This window comes from Camelus ferus, chromosome 24 (genome assembly GCF_009834535.1).
Source record: "Camelus ferus isolate YT-003-E chromosome 24, BCGSAC_Cfer_1.0, whole genome shotgun sequence".
Taxonomy (NCBI): domain Eukaryota; kingdom Metazoa; phylum Chordata; class Mammalia; order Artiodactyla; family Camelidae; genus Camelus; species Camelus ferus.
Genome location: NC_045719.1, coordinates 1,663,013 through 1,676,898, shown reverse-complemented (window position 1 = coordinate 1,676,898; position 13,886 = coordinate 1,663,013). Strand labels below are relative to the sequence as shown.

General features: G+C 49.8%; 1 long non-coding RNA gene across 1 annotated transcript; it reads left to right on the top strand.

Moving 5' to 3' along the window:
* Positions 1-567: 567 nt before the first annotated feature.
* LOC116659496 lies at positions 568-11,736 on the top strand. The gene is made up of 4 exons (XR_004314860.1): positions 568-1,186; positions 2,830-3,666; positions 4,477-4,633; positions 7,518-11,736. It is a non-coding gene; the product is annotated as an uncharacterized LOC116659496 (long non-coding RNA).
* Positions 11,737-13,886: the final 2,150 nt, after the last annotated feature.

Genomic DNA, 13,886 nt, shown 5'->3' with positions numbered 1-13,886 from the left:
CTTTGACAGATCCGATGCTTATCAAAGCTCACAGGAAGTGCGGAATTGCAGTGGAAGGACCGGACCAGTCTGCAGGGCAAGACGGTAGGGCATGTGGGGAGCGCCAGAGACAGGACCTCCAGGTTTCGTTTCCATGAAGAACCACGAAGCTTCAAGAGTTTGACATCTTTTCTGGGAAAGATAAAATAGGGAACATCACCTTGGTCTGATAGCAAGTGGTTGTATTTAGAGTAGAGTTGTGGTTACAAATTTATATTTCACTTAACTTAGTGCTTTATTGTTTATGCTTTTTAAAAAAATATTTTTTATTGAAGTACAGTCAGTTTACAATGTGTCGATTTCTGGTTCACAGCATAATAGTTCAGTCATACATATACATGCACACATTCATTTTCATGATAAATTACTACAAGGTACTGAGTCTAGTTCCCTGTACTGTACAGTAGAAAGTTGCTGTTTATCTATTTATATATAGTAGTTAGTATCTGCAGATCTCGAACTCCTAATTTATCCCTTCCCACCCCCTTCCCACCCCTGGTAACCATGTTTGTTTTCTGTGGCTGTGAGTCTGTTTCTGTTTTGTAATAAGTTCATTTGTCTTTTTTTAGACTTTTGGATGGTTGGTCTGGATTCTCGGCTTTGCTCTTACTGCATTAGCTAGTACGGTTAAATTGTCTGAGTTCTTTAACTTGCAATCAGTGTTTCTTTACTTGCTTATTTTTATCCCACTTTACTCCAAAAATGATTCAAGGCAGTTTACGGAAATACCTACAATTCAGCAAGACCAAACAGAATATAAAAATAGCTGAGTGCGTCTGGGCAGGCAGAATCAAAGGCTGCAAGAACAGGAACAAAATCCAGATGTGCCCTGGGTGTTCTCAGGACGTGCTGGCAAATCTCAGCCCCTCACGAGAGGGGAGCCACAGTCAACGTCGGGCCTTCTAGAAGCCAAAGAGGTGACATGACTTAAAATTTCATAGGATTTGCACAAAGTACTTGCTCAGGAAGAGGAACAACTATTTCTGAAAGCAGAGAGAGAGATTCTCCTGGGGAAACTTACTCAGTAGAGAAGAACCCACCCACTCAGTCCCAGTCCCCACCTTCATCTCCATTCAGGAACTGGACGCTCGGTGATGTTCACACGATGCCTGCCGGAGTGGGTGCCGTTCTGTGCAGCTTTTAGAAGGTGCGTAACGGTGCCCGTGTTGCATAGCCCAGGTCTGCCCCACATTTAGACTCAATATGGAGGTTTTCACTTAAATTTAAAACCCTTGGGTCCATCTGAAATTACCATTTGCTGATCCAGGGATCTTTAGAAAACCTGATTTTCTCACTGGTGTGTACCTTTGACGTATGTGGCTTTCATGTTCAATTACTGCATGAAACACAGGGGTCTGCCCTCCCCCTGGCCTTTGTGTGGCTGAATTGGACTTCCATCCTTCAGTTAAATCTAATTAAGTAAAGGCACTGGAGGAACTTCCCATAAAAGTGAGGCATTGCTGTGCACTAATGAAAGGCAGACTGTCTCCTAGTGACTCAAGTCATAAACACACGGTTGCATCCCCGTCAAAGGGGCTGCGCGGCCTGTCCCCAGAGGGTCCCCGTCATTCTGGGGTCCACTGTCAGGTGTGGTGATAAATCCCCAAACCCAAGTTCAGTCCCTGAATTGCTCTACCTTACAGCAAAACCACTTCCCAGGCAACCTCCGTGTGGAAGGGTCCCCGCATTTTGTGTACGTCCAAGGATGTTCTTGCATAAACTGCTGTGGGGTGGGGGTGGGAGAGGGGTGGCAATCTGAATCCATCCTACTGTCGCCACCACTGGAGGGACTCGGTGTGGCCAGCCTGGTGGGCCTCCTCTCTTCGTGGAGGTCAGTCCGCGTCCTTCACCCCGGCTGTCTCCCCAGGTGGTTGGCAACGGGGAATCTTTGTGTTGTTTTTTCTCCCCCGATCCTTCCCTACTGGGCGGTCCATCCCTGATCAGTTATATCAGCCCTTGGGGGTCTTCCTGAAGCATCTGCTGGCTCGCAGAGCCCTGGCTAATGTCCGACACGCCGAGGGCGGACTTCTCAGTTCACGTGGCCCCGGACCGCGCCGTCGTGCTGCCAGTGCTGGCGGGCCTCCCGGAGCTGACCCTCAGTGCTGGCTGGCGCTCAGCCTCTCTCCCTCTGCGATTTCTCCTTGTTTTCTTGCAGAGGTTTTTTTTGGGTTTTTTGGGGTTTTTTTTGTTTTTTTCTGTTTTGTTTTGTAAATCCTCAATCCAGGCCAACTTCTTCTCTGGGAAGTCCCTGCTCTCCCTAAGAGATGTGTGTGTGTGTGTTTTCTGCAAAAGCTTTCTCTGTCTGTCCTGGAAGGTTCCTTCTTGGCTGGGTCACAGCTGGTTCCCCAACAGGAGGAGAAGGCAGTGACCCCTAAGTGAGTTCAAAGTGAATTTGAGTGTCCGCACATCCTTCCGCGCCAGCATGAGCAGGGACAGAGCTGAACACTAGGAGGAAACCCAACGTTGTAAGACCAGCACAGTTTTTACTCGGTTGCATTAAGAAGCATTCAGCCCTTCCCTGGACCTACTCACAGTCTGAGAGTTAACCCAAAGTAGGGTTCCCCCTTCCAGTCTTCCCCCTTCCCCCTCTCCCAGTAACAGTGTTTCCCCAGTTCATCTTCGTGCCCTGACAACAGCCGGTCACTCTGTGCACACACGAACCACCGAGCATCCAAACACCAATCATTCTGAAAAACCACCTCCCAACAGGAAAAATACCACAGTTAGCTGAGTGTTTCTTTCCTCCTAATTCTTCCTCATATTCCTCACCCTCTTCTGCTGACTTTTCAGGGTGCAGCTGGAACTCACCCTGCGCTGAGGAGGCATCACCCCGTTCTCTCTGAGTGCTGAGCGCCTGGCCACACACACACCTGGAGCCCAGGGTGAGCCCACGACCCCAGGGTCCCCGTCGCAGCGGCTCCTGTACCCATCGGTGCGTCCTCCTCCTTAGAGCCTCACTGCCCTGACGTCTTCCTGAGCTACTTGATATGACACCCCTGCCCACCCCTGTAACCCCCTCCCCCGTGCGATCCGTCTCCTGGACATCCCTTCCCACGTGTGTAATCTGTAACAGTGTTACTTAATAGCTGTCACTTCAGCTACCGAGGGAGCCCCCTGAGGGACGGGGCCACACCGTGGCCGTGCCGGGGGCCTCAGGACTTCCCAGACACGTGCAGAATGGGTGCGCAAACATTGGATGCGCTGCCTGGCTCCCCCCGCCCCCCACTGTGATGCCTGGCTTTATTAAAAACTGCCGCAGACAGAATTCAAAGTTACAGAATGTTACAAAGTTTGAACATGGCGTAAACAGATTTCATCACAGCTCTGGCAATCAAGTCAGCAGAACTCAAGCTTGAAAAAGCCTGTCTCTTGGGTCAGTTCAGACTGTTTAGTTCTGGATAAAACATCCAGACTTCTTTTCCTAAGATGAATGTTCCTCTCATTGTCCATCTGAAGCTGTTTTCAGGAGCAGGTAATGGCCAGCACTTCTCTATACCAAGCCCTCCAGTGCTTGCCTGAGAAACAGAGACGGAATCCTTCATTCAAGAGGCAGAAAAAAGAATCTTGTCTGGGAACATTACACACAGACAGTCCCAACAACAAGTGTGAAGATATGTGTCTTCTCCGGTCAGTGTCTGACCGGCCAAAGCTGGTCCCTGGGAGCCCAGAGCATCAACTCGGCCAAACCTGACCCAGAGCCGGTCCTGGGGGCTAGGGGTAGGGGTGGGGGGCACTGCACTTCTGGAGAAGGCTTTTATCCACAGCCAAAGAGTCTTTTTTTTTTTTTAAAGGTTTTCAGTGTTTTTTTTTTTAATTGAAGTATAGTTGATCTACGATGTTGTGTTAGTTTCTGGTGTACAGCGTAGTGATTCACTTATATATATATATTCCTTTTCATACTCGAATTCATTACAAAATGTTGAATATAGTTCCGTGTGCTACACAGTAGGACCTTGTTTATCTAACAGATTCGGAGAGTCTTGATAAACTGATAGAGAAAGAGCTGAAGTTGCTAAGTTTTTCCACTTTTGTAAATGTGTATTTTTTCATAACTGAGATCTGAAAGATTATAAGTCAGTAAGAGGGTGGACTGGAAAGTCTATCTGGAACATCAAAGACGTACCCATAGGTAAACTCAGATCTGCCTGCTGGTCGATGCACATCTAAGCTATAGGTCCCGTCTTGGCCTGAAAGGTCAAAAGCTTAACGTGGAAGCTTCATGGAGGCCAAGGCGCAGCTCCTGAGGGCGAGCTCTGGACGGGGTGCTCAGGGCTGCTCTGGGGCACGTCTTGGTTCGGGTGGTGCTGCGGATTCCCCACACTGCACCCTGGGCAGGGAGCTTCCTCTGCCCTCTGGGGGACCAGCATGAACCCCTGGGATCGGAGAGTCAGAGTGAAGCACTGCTCAAGCAGAAGCTCTCCCTGGAACTGTCCACAGATACACTGCACCCCCGGCATCCCATCCGGCCAGGTCGGCTCTCGGTGTAGATGAAACCGCCAGACCCTCGTGTCTCTGTCCCCAGGAGGACGCTTGGTGGGTGGCAGGAAGCCAACTGAGGGCACCAAGAAGCTGCACAGGGAGCATCTGTCTGCAGGTAACGAGGCCAGCCGGGAGGGCAGAGGGGCCAGGCCGGCGTGCAGGTCAACCCCCGAGGGCGGGGTGGGCCTGTGGGGAAACAGGAAAAGGAGAGAAGGGCGTGGGGCGGAGCAAGGAGACCGGAGCTGGGTGCCTGAGCTGGGGTGGAGGAGGCCCTGGGCAGAGCTGCCCTCACCTCCTGGGCACAGAGGCACCCTTCGAGGACAGAGCCCAAGGACAGAAGACCAGGTCCCTGCTTTGCTGGGGAGCACGGGAGTGTGGGCTGGAAGTCTCTCCCTCCCTTTTTGCTTTTGCTTTTAGTTCTTCCTCCCTTTTTACAAGCGGCTCCTAAGAACCCTGGGGAAAGCAGGTCACCAGTCCCGGTAACTTTAACTGATCCGAGCTTCCCAGGTCAGGACCCAGAGGCAGGCCGCGAGGACTGTGAAGTCCTTAAGCGCCATGAAGTCTGTCCTCGTCTTCATACCCCAGTCCTCCGCCCAGGACTCCGACGTTGTCCCCTCCTCTCTGGGGATGGCCAAGCAGGGTCTGGGCCATCAGCAGGGCAGGTGGGGACAGATGCAGGGCTGGGACTGGCGCGGCGCGGGTACCCAGTCCCGGGAGCCGCTGCAGCCCTGGAAACGGAGCGGTGTGATCACCCTGCGGTGTCCACGCGTTCAGAAGGCTGCACCGCAAGGTGGAGGATGGAGTCTGCAGGGGTCACAGCGATGGCCGATGACTCCTGAGAACCAGCAGATCAGCCAGCAGTCCAGGCTGGAGCCAGGGCCAGGGGAGCAGGAGGGACAGGGACCGGCTCCTGCTGGAGAGACTGAGGAGTCAGCACGTGCTGTTTCTCGGCTCTGAGTCCTCAGAGTTCACTGCATCTCCTGGTATCCCCTGGGTCTCCATGGTCCCAGGAGGTCTGCCGTCATCATTGGAAGTGTCCCCTAAATACCTGTGACCAAAAGATAAGGTCCCTTGGGGGCCCCGGGACTGAGTGAGCCAGGGTCAACAGCGGCAGCAACCATCTCTCCGGCCGCCGTGCCTTCTTTACCCCCAGCGTGTTGTTTCCCGCTGAGTCTCGTAGGTTGGGGAGATTTACAGGGGAAAGTGAAACAGCAGCCTGGAGCTGGGCTGCACGTCCCTGGAACGCGGGGCCAGCACGTGCCGCTCCCCAGAGAGCGTGCATCTCACGGGCCTGCAGCCATGGGGACTTCTGGGCTCTCCCTGCACCTGACGTGCTTAGGCTGAGGAGGATTTGCAGCTCGGGCCTGTGGACTTCCATGTCCTCTGCGCCTGTGCTTCTGGAAGACTGTGCTGTGCAAAGAACATCCAAACGCAGGGATGGTGATGACTGCTGTTCCCTGAGCATGCACGGAGCCCGAGCTTCGGAGGACCATCTGTGACATTGACACGATCTCCAAGACAGGCCCTCGGTGGGCTTATCTACCTCTGCTTAATACACTGTCCCAAAGCTCGGTGGCTTTAAACAAGAGGTCTTATGAGTGTATCTCATGACAGCACGGACTGGACTTTGGACGAGGCACCGCCAGGGGATCCCATCTCTGCTGCCTGATGTCTGGGACCTCAGCTGCTGGCTGGGGGCTGGGAGCGCTGGGCATCTGTCCCTCCACACGCACAGGCCTTCTGGCTGGGAGCACCCCACACCACGGTGGTCAGACCGGTCAGGGCTCCCAGAGTGACAGGAAGTGGGAGCTGCCTTGCCCCAAGGTCGGGCCCTGGAACGTCACCTCCTCCAGTTTCTACTGACCAGTCACAGAACCCACCAGGGTGCAAGGGGCCGGGGAGACAGACTCCACCTGTCAAGGGGAGGCGTGTCCGAGATTTGACTGCCACTTTGAATTCACCACATTTTATCATCCCCATTTTATAGAAGAGCAAACTGAGGCCCAAGAAGCCAAATGATCTCTATCTTACAGGAAACACAGCTGAGGTGGGAACAATGACCAGCCCTCAGCCTGTTCTTCCCAGGACACAGCCCTGCTCTCAACCTGTGAACGTCCCGTTCAAGACAAGGCTTGGTGCCAGGCAAACTACTTTTCCACGGGGTTTAGAATAAAGCACAGCAAATCACTCTGCCACCCTTCTGTGGATTGCCTCACTCACCCAGGGGGCCCCTGCGATGCAGCTGTAGAAGCTAAAGCTTGTGTCCTGTTTGAGAGGTTGTTCAAGGTAGAAGAAGAGGGAGAAATACACATGAGTAAAGTCACCAATGTAAATGGGAGCTACCTGGCCCTAGGGTAGGTTTCCGTCCCCAAGACGGTGGAAGTGTATTTACAGTATGAAACGAGCTGGAATCCAATGGGAAGCCCTTGTTATTATTAGATTTCCTCTCTAGAAGGATTTGTAAATGAAAACATAACTTGCTATTTTAGTGTTTTGTTTTTCAGGGAAGAAAAACCCTTTGCAAAAACACATTTAAAAGGAAAAACTTACCCATTTCAAGCCCTTGTTTATTTTTTTATTTGCCGGGCTAAAACCGTCTCCTTTCATGTCTGATTTCGTTGGGCGCTGGGGAGAAGCAGGGTCTCTCTGCCTTTTTCCGAGTCTGGGAGGGCTCTTCCCAAACGCAGGCAGGACCGAGTCCTTCCTGAGCGGCCTGGAGCGCCGCCCGGCGGGTGGACGGGGGAAGGCAGGCCCGGGATGCTTCTGGGTTACGGTCCCTCTGGATATTCTGGATCTTTCTCTAGCGTGTGTCCGACCCCAGTGTTGTGATCTACCTCCTCAGCTACCGGTAGTCTCAAGAAAAAGGGTCTCATGGCTGCTTTTGCAATCCCGGCGCCTCCGCGGGGCTGAAATGCTTGCGTCTGAGTCACCTTCGCGCCGTGGACCGCGAGGACTTGCTCAGCTCCTTCACGCGCATATGTTCACGTCTCATCACGCAGGTGCGGGGAAATCGGATCTAACCCAGAGATGATGCTTCCTGGAGATCTTAAGCCATCAATCCACCGTGCCTGATTCCAGACAGACCTTGACTCGGGACCCCGCTCCACCCACGTGCGGCCGCCCACCCCTCCGTCCTGCAGGCGAGTGGTCCACGGGCCCCCTCCCGCGCGCGCTGACCCAGCCCCTCCGGCCGCGGTAGTCTCCCCGAGCACATCCGCACGCACTCATTTCACGTCTTTCCCGCTTGTCTCCCACCACCCCCCGCACCGCCCCTCCCTGGGCGAGCGCCAGGCAGGGTTTTCTGTCTCTGACATTCGGTGATCTTTACTGCCCTAGCCTGGAGCAGTGCCTGGCACGGAGCGCCCACTCCACATAATTCCCCTAGAGTGAATGCCGGAAGGGCGAACCGGACGACCCCAGTTCACAGCCGGTTCTCCCGACAGCTTCCAAGTGCGCGGTTCTGCAGGACTTTCCCTTTGGAAGATGCATGTTGTTTTTAGAATGTCGTAGAAAAAAGTAAAGCATTATTAATATTTTAAGTTGTATTTCAAATTTCGTAAGTTGCTTTTGCACAAAATATAACCACATGAATATATTCTTTTTGCAGGATAATTGAATTATTGCAACTTAAGACTAAAGTCCTCTTTATAAATACATCTATGCAAAATTTTTTTAATGGCCGTGCTGGTGCTTGAAACCAGGACCTCGGGCATGCTATAAGCATGCGCTCCACCCCTGAGCTATAAACATCTCCCCCCTCCCACCCAGGATATGGTGTTAAAAAGAGACCATGTACAGGGTGAAACTAGGTCATCCACAAGTGGTTCAACAAAATATACAGTAGGATTGCACTGAGCCAAGTCAGTGGGTTGCTTTTATCTGATATTCAAAGAGAACTATCAATGTTCCACATATTTTTCAGCCTTCTTAAAAGTGATACCCATCCAAACGACTGCGTTTCAAGTGCACGTGAAACGATCTGTTCGTAAACATCAAAGCCACAGATCTTTCCGGCTTTACTGCAGTCTGAGCGCGCAGGCTGACTTTGCCTACAAAATAGTGAGGGGCCTCGCTTTCCGGTGGAAAGTTTAGTCGTGAACGCAAAACGTGGCCGGAACGGGACCGCGTAATCCAAAGTCTGCATCACTTTAGGTTCGAGGCCTCGTGGCTGTAGACGTGCGTGCAGGTGGCTCTCCCTGGCGTTCGCAGGGAGAACTGCAGGGCCCACGGACTCGGCTGGGAAGTACCTCCGCGTCCAACGTGAGAAACTGGCTCCGGCAACTTTAACTCCTAACTCCGACTTTTAAATTAGTGAAATTCCAAAATACTACCATATGCAGTAACGTGCACTGTGATTTTTTCCTTTAAAAACATTTGAAAATCTGTGACTGGTCAATGAACCTAAGAGGCGGTAATGCGTGAGTTACTACTAAACTACAGTCGACACTTGAACAAGGGTTTGAACGTGTGGGCCCACTTACATGGGGGTTTTTTCTTAAATACACTGGAAAATTTGGAGGGGATTTGCAATAATTTGAAAAACTCGCAGATGAACTGCATAGCTTAGAAATACCGAAAAAAGTTAAGAAAAGGTTCAACATGTCATGAAATACATAAGATATAAGACGAGACTAGTCTCTCTTTACCTAGGCATAAGGTGAGTGGTACTTAATATAAAATTGATGGATGTGTTCATTTTCTTAGTGTTTTATAACATTGCTTTCAAAGAATTTCATTACCATACAGTGTTTCTCTCTGCCTCATAATTGGAGAAACTGCGTATCAGACAATTATCATGGTAAGTGATTTTTTAAATGTAATAATGTTTCCAGTACTCTATTATGAATATGGATGTAAAACTGTATGCTATTAAAATTTTATGATTCGTTTGCTAGTGTATCAGCGAGGCTACAGTGATGCAATCACGTAGATTACACTAGGCAACCGTAAAGTATCGGTAGTTTACACTTGCAAATAAACCTGAATTTCTTTTTCACGTTATCTTTTAATCTCTGACGTCTAAGTGTTAGTAGTACATAAAACATCTGCAGTGTTTTGTATCATATGAGACAGTATTGACATAGGTACTGACAGACGGTTCATCTTGTTGGCAGGCTGTGCAAACTTAGGGTGTCAGTCAACACAGCACAGCGTGGTAAACGCATGTCCTCTCCCTTGTGCTTTTCCTTTTTTTTTATTGAGGTGGAGTTAGTTTACAGTGTTGTGTCAGTTTCTGGTGTGCAGCAGTGTCATACATGCATATACATACATTCGTTTTCATATTCTTTTTCACCATAAGCTACTACAAGATATTGAATGTATTTCCCTGTGTCCTTTGTGATTTTCCTAATAACATTTTCTTTTCTCTAGCTCACTTTGCTGTTAAGAATATAGTATGTAATACACATAATGTACAAAATACGTGTTAATCAACTGTTCGTGTTATTGGTAAGGCCTCTAGTCTACAGTGAGTTATCAGTAGTTAAGTTTTGGGGGAGTCAGTATCATATGTGGATTTTTAATTCCCCAGGGTGTTGGCATCCCAACCCCTACCTTGCTCAAAGGTCAACTGGACTACAAAAAAGAGACGGTTTTTCAGGCCATTTCAGTTCCTCGAGTACGGATTTTGGAGTCAGTTGGTCCTGGGTTCCCGTTGATTGGCTGTATGACCTCTGGCAAGTTTCTTAGCTTCTCTAAGCCTCAGTCTCCTCATATGTGTTTGGTCAGCAAGCAGGGGGAGTTGCCATCAATCAGCATGGGTGAATGAAGGAGGAGCAGGTCTGGGGAGCACAAGGAGTTCAGATTTCGACAGGTTCTATGTGAATCTTCAGACTTCTGAGTGCACACCAGACACACGAATCTGCAGAAGTAATTCTGCATCTTAATCTCATAGAGATTCGGGATGATTTTTTTTATCAGTGGATTCATTAATACCAAAAAAATACAGATCATAATGGTTTCTATCAACTTTATCCCAAAAGCCAAGGATAATTTTCTAAAATCCTATTCTAAGGAGAGGAACCCATCAAAGTATAATAGTATTTGCTCTAAAAGTTTATTTGTAAGTTTCGGTTTTTTTGCAGCTCAGAATATAATTTCCCAGAGAAATGATTTTATGACTCATGGTTAAACTCTTGGACCAAGTCTCAGACGTGTGTCTAACCTGCAAGGTGGCAGTATACTTAGGGGGAGGAAGTAAGCGCTAACACTGCCACAGCACTGAGAACTCAACAAAATGCGCAACTTAATGATACAGGAGCTTCTCTGTTTCCCCATTTGTGATTTGTGGGTTGAAATAGCCAGCGTTCATCAACCCAATTCTCTCCCCAGGCAGTGACAAAGATGCTTCATTTCACTGAGCATCAGCTGAGGGATGTGGGTCCTAGAAATCTTGCTTCCAGCCACAGACCAGACAGGGGTGGGGAGGGGGCAGGTTTGGGATTCCAAGGAGCCTGGGGACCCTGAGAACTCTCCCAGGCTGCAGCCCAGCATTGGAGAGTGATTTGGGGGAGCAAGCAAATGTTAAGCCTTTGATGCAAATCACTTTCCTTGCATCCAAAACAAGTAGAACCCTTGGGGATGTACATTTTTATGAAGGCAGGATACAGAAAGGGAATTTTTAGAATAAAAGGAAAGGATGGCCTCAGATGGGGTCACTTGGGCAGCAGGCAGCCTGGGGAGGGGGGACAGTAAGTGTCTGAAGGGGCCCAGAGTGGAGGTGAGGCCAGCTTGGAAGAAGGGGAGGAGGCAGGAGGTGGGCTGAAGGCACAGAAACAACCTTGGCTGAGGTTCTGGTAGCGGCTGCAGTGACAGCAAGAATTACTTTCTTGTCTTGGGTCTCCAGGGCTCGAAGTTCGCCATCAGGTCTGGTTTGAAGAGCTACACGCTTCCTCATTTGGCCCAAGTTTTCCATTCCCACCCAAGCTGGCTTCTCAGTATAAACAGAGTGCCCCCACTCAGTCTTGCTGAAGGAGGGAAGGGGCGGGAAGAAGCTGGGGTGTTGTCACCCCGTTACTGTCCCCATCTCCCTCCTCTTGCCCCTCTTCCTGGGAATGTGAGTTACCCCATGCTCACACACCTCCTCGTCACAGGTCTTTGGGACCTCAACCCTCAAACGCCAGGGGGCTGGCGTGGCTTTTTTTTTTTTCTTTCTCTTTTTCATTCTTTCTGTGTTGATGCTTGCTTTTGTGTGTGGGGCAGGACTGGTATTTGTGTTCCCTGGTAGAGCTCACGTCCTGTGAGGGCGGGCATTGGGTCCTGACAGGGCTCTGAACAGAATGGGGAAGAACAGAACTGACCCCATCCTGCACCTGTTTCTTTTACTCTAACCCTTGGATTCTGTTGCTTTTGCTACAAGTTGATCATTAAAGGGAGGTTGCCTGTAAGCTTAAGTGACATATAGTGGCCCAGCCCCTGGGAACCCTGACTCCCAGGTATAAGCATTAAGCTAAAACACCTTTTACAGCTCCCGGGAAACATCCTGACCAGGCCCACCTGTGAGTGGCTGCGGGCGGGAAGGAAGACACGAGCTGGAGGCTGACGGGAACCAGGTTTGACTCTGCTCCCTCCGCTTTCAGTATCAAAGAAGCCTGAATTCTAACTCGAGGAAGATGGTTCTTTGGGACACCAGCCCATCTTCTCAGTCTGCTGGCTTTTTGAATTAAGTTGCTATTCCTGGCCCCACCACCTCATCTCTCTATTCACTGGCCTGCCGTGTGGGGAGCAGAACGAGCTTGGACTCAGTAACAAGAACACACTACACCAAACTACAGCACCTTGGCATCCTGAAGATTTTAAGCCAAAGGAATGTGAGAAGCAGCAGGTGCAGGAAGGACACTCTGGCTTCTCCCTTCTCTCCTGAAGCAGTGCGTGAGACCCACAGCGAGGAGAAGGTTCTCCACCCGCTTAGCATCCGTGGCTGGGTCTGAACGTGAAGCCGACAAACAGAGCAGGAGAAAAGCGTGCAGGTTCATGGCTGGCACGGGAACCTCGTAAGGAAACCCAGACTGGAGGAACAGACTGTGGACTTTTCCGTGGGATTCCGTGGACATCACAGGTGAGGACACTCGGGCCACGGCAGGGTGATGGGAGGCCTCGTGCCTGGGTGGTAACTACACCACCAGGTGAGACGAGGGCAGGAGGGCGGACGGGGCAGACCAAGGCCGGTTCACCCAGACACCACAGGAAAGGTGGGTATTTGGGAAGAGACGCAGGTAGATTGGTAGATGGGATGGTGAGGACAAATGGAAGGTCTCTTCTAATTACTATATATATAAATTTTTTAATTAAACAGGAAGTAAGAGTTGGCACGCAGGTGGGCAGGGAGATTGTGCTGGAGTTTTGAGGAGAAGAAGGGTGTGAACAGCCATCCTGGTGAATGGGGACTGGGCCAGGGAAGGCACAATGGCTCAGCCGTGCAGAGGCCCCTCTGATCTCTGTGAGCATCAGTTTGAGTAATAGGCCACGGTAGCGGCTGTGCTTTTCTCCAGCTGTGTTCACTTGCTCAGAGCTGTTCCAGAGTCAGCGGAGAGTCGGGGGTTTTCCAGACAAGGAGAAAGGAGGGACAGGGGCCAAGGAGTGTTATCACGTCCAAACTCGTTCTGCTCACCTCATGACAGGCCAGTAAATCAGGAGATGAGGTGCTGGGGCAGGAATAACGCTTTTATTCAGAAAGCCAGCAGACTGAGAAGATGGCAGACTGATGTCCTTGAAAACCATCTTACCAAGTCAGAATTTAGGCTCCTCTTACACTAAAAAGGGGAGGGGGGTGTGGTTAATTGTTGGAGGCCTCTTGGTGTCGGAATCCTTTGTTCTTTTTTTTTTAATTGAAGTACAGTTACAATGTGTCAATTTCTAGTGTACAGCACAATGTCCCAGTCATTCATATATATACATATATTCATTTTCATGTTTTTTCATTAAAGGTTATTACAAGATATTGAATATAGTTCCCTGTGCCCTACAGAAGAAGTTTGTGTTTTTTAGTGTATTTTTATATATCTCAAACTCCCAAATTTATCCTTTCCCACCCCCTTTCCCAGGTAACCATAAGATTGTTTACTATGTCTGCCAGTCTGTGTCTGCCAGTCTGTTTCTGTTTTGTAGATGAGTTCATTAGTGTCCTCTCTTTTTCTTTTTTTTAGGTTCCGCATATGAGTGATATCATGTGGTATTTTTCTTTTCTCTTTCTGGCTCACTTCACTTAGAATGATTTCTAGGTCCATCCATGTTGCTGCAAATGGCATGATTTTATTCTTTTTTATGGCTGAATAGTGGAATCCTTTGTTCTTGCAGCTGTCCTCGTAGGTCAGGTCATGGTGTCCCTGTAAACCTCCAACAAGACAAATGTTATTCTCTGTTCTGCAACT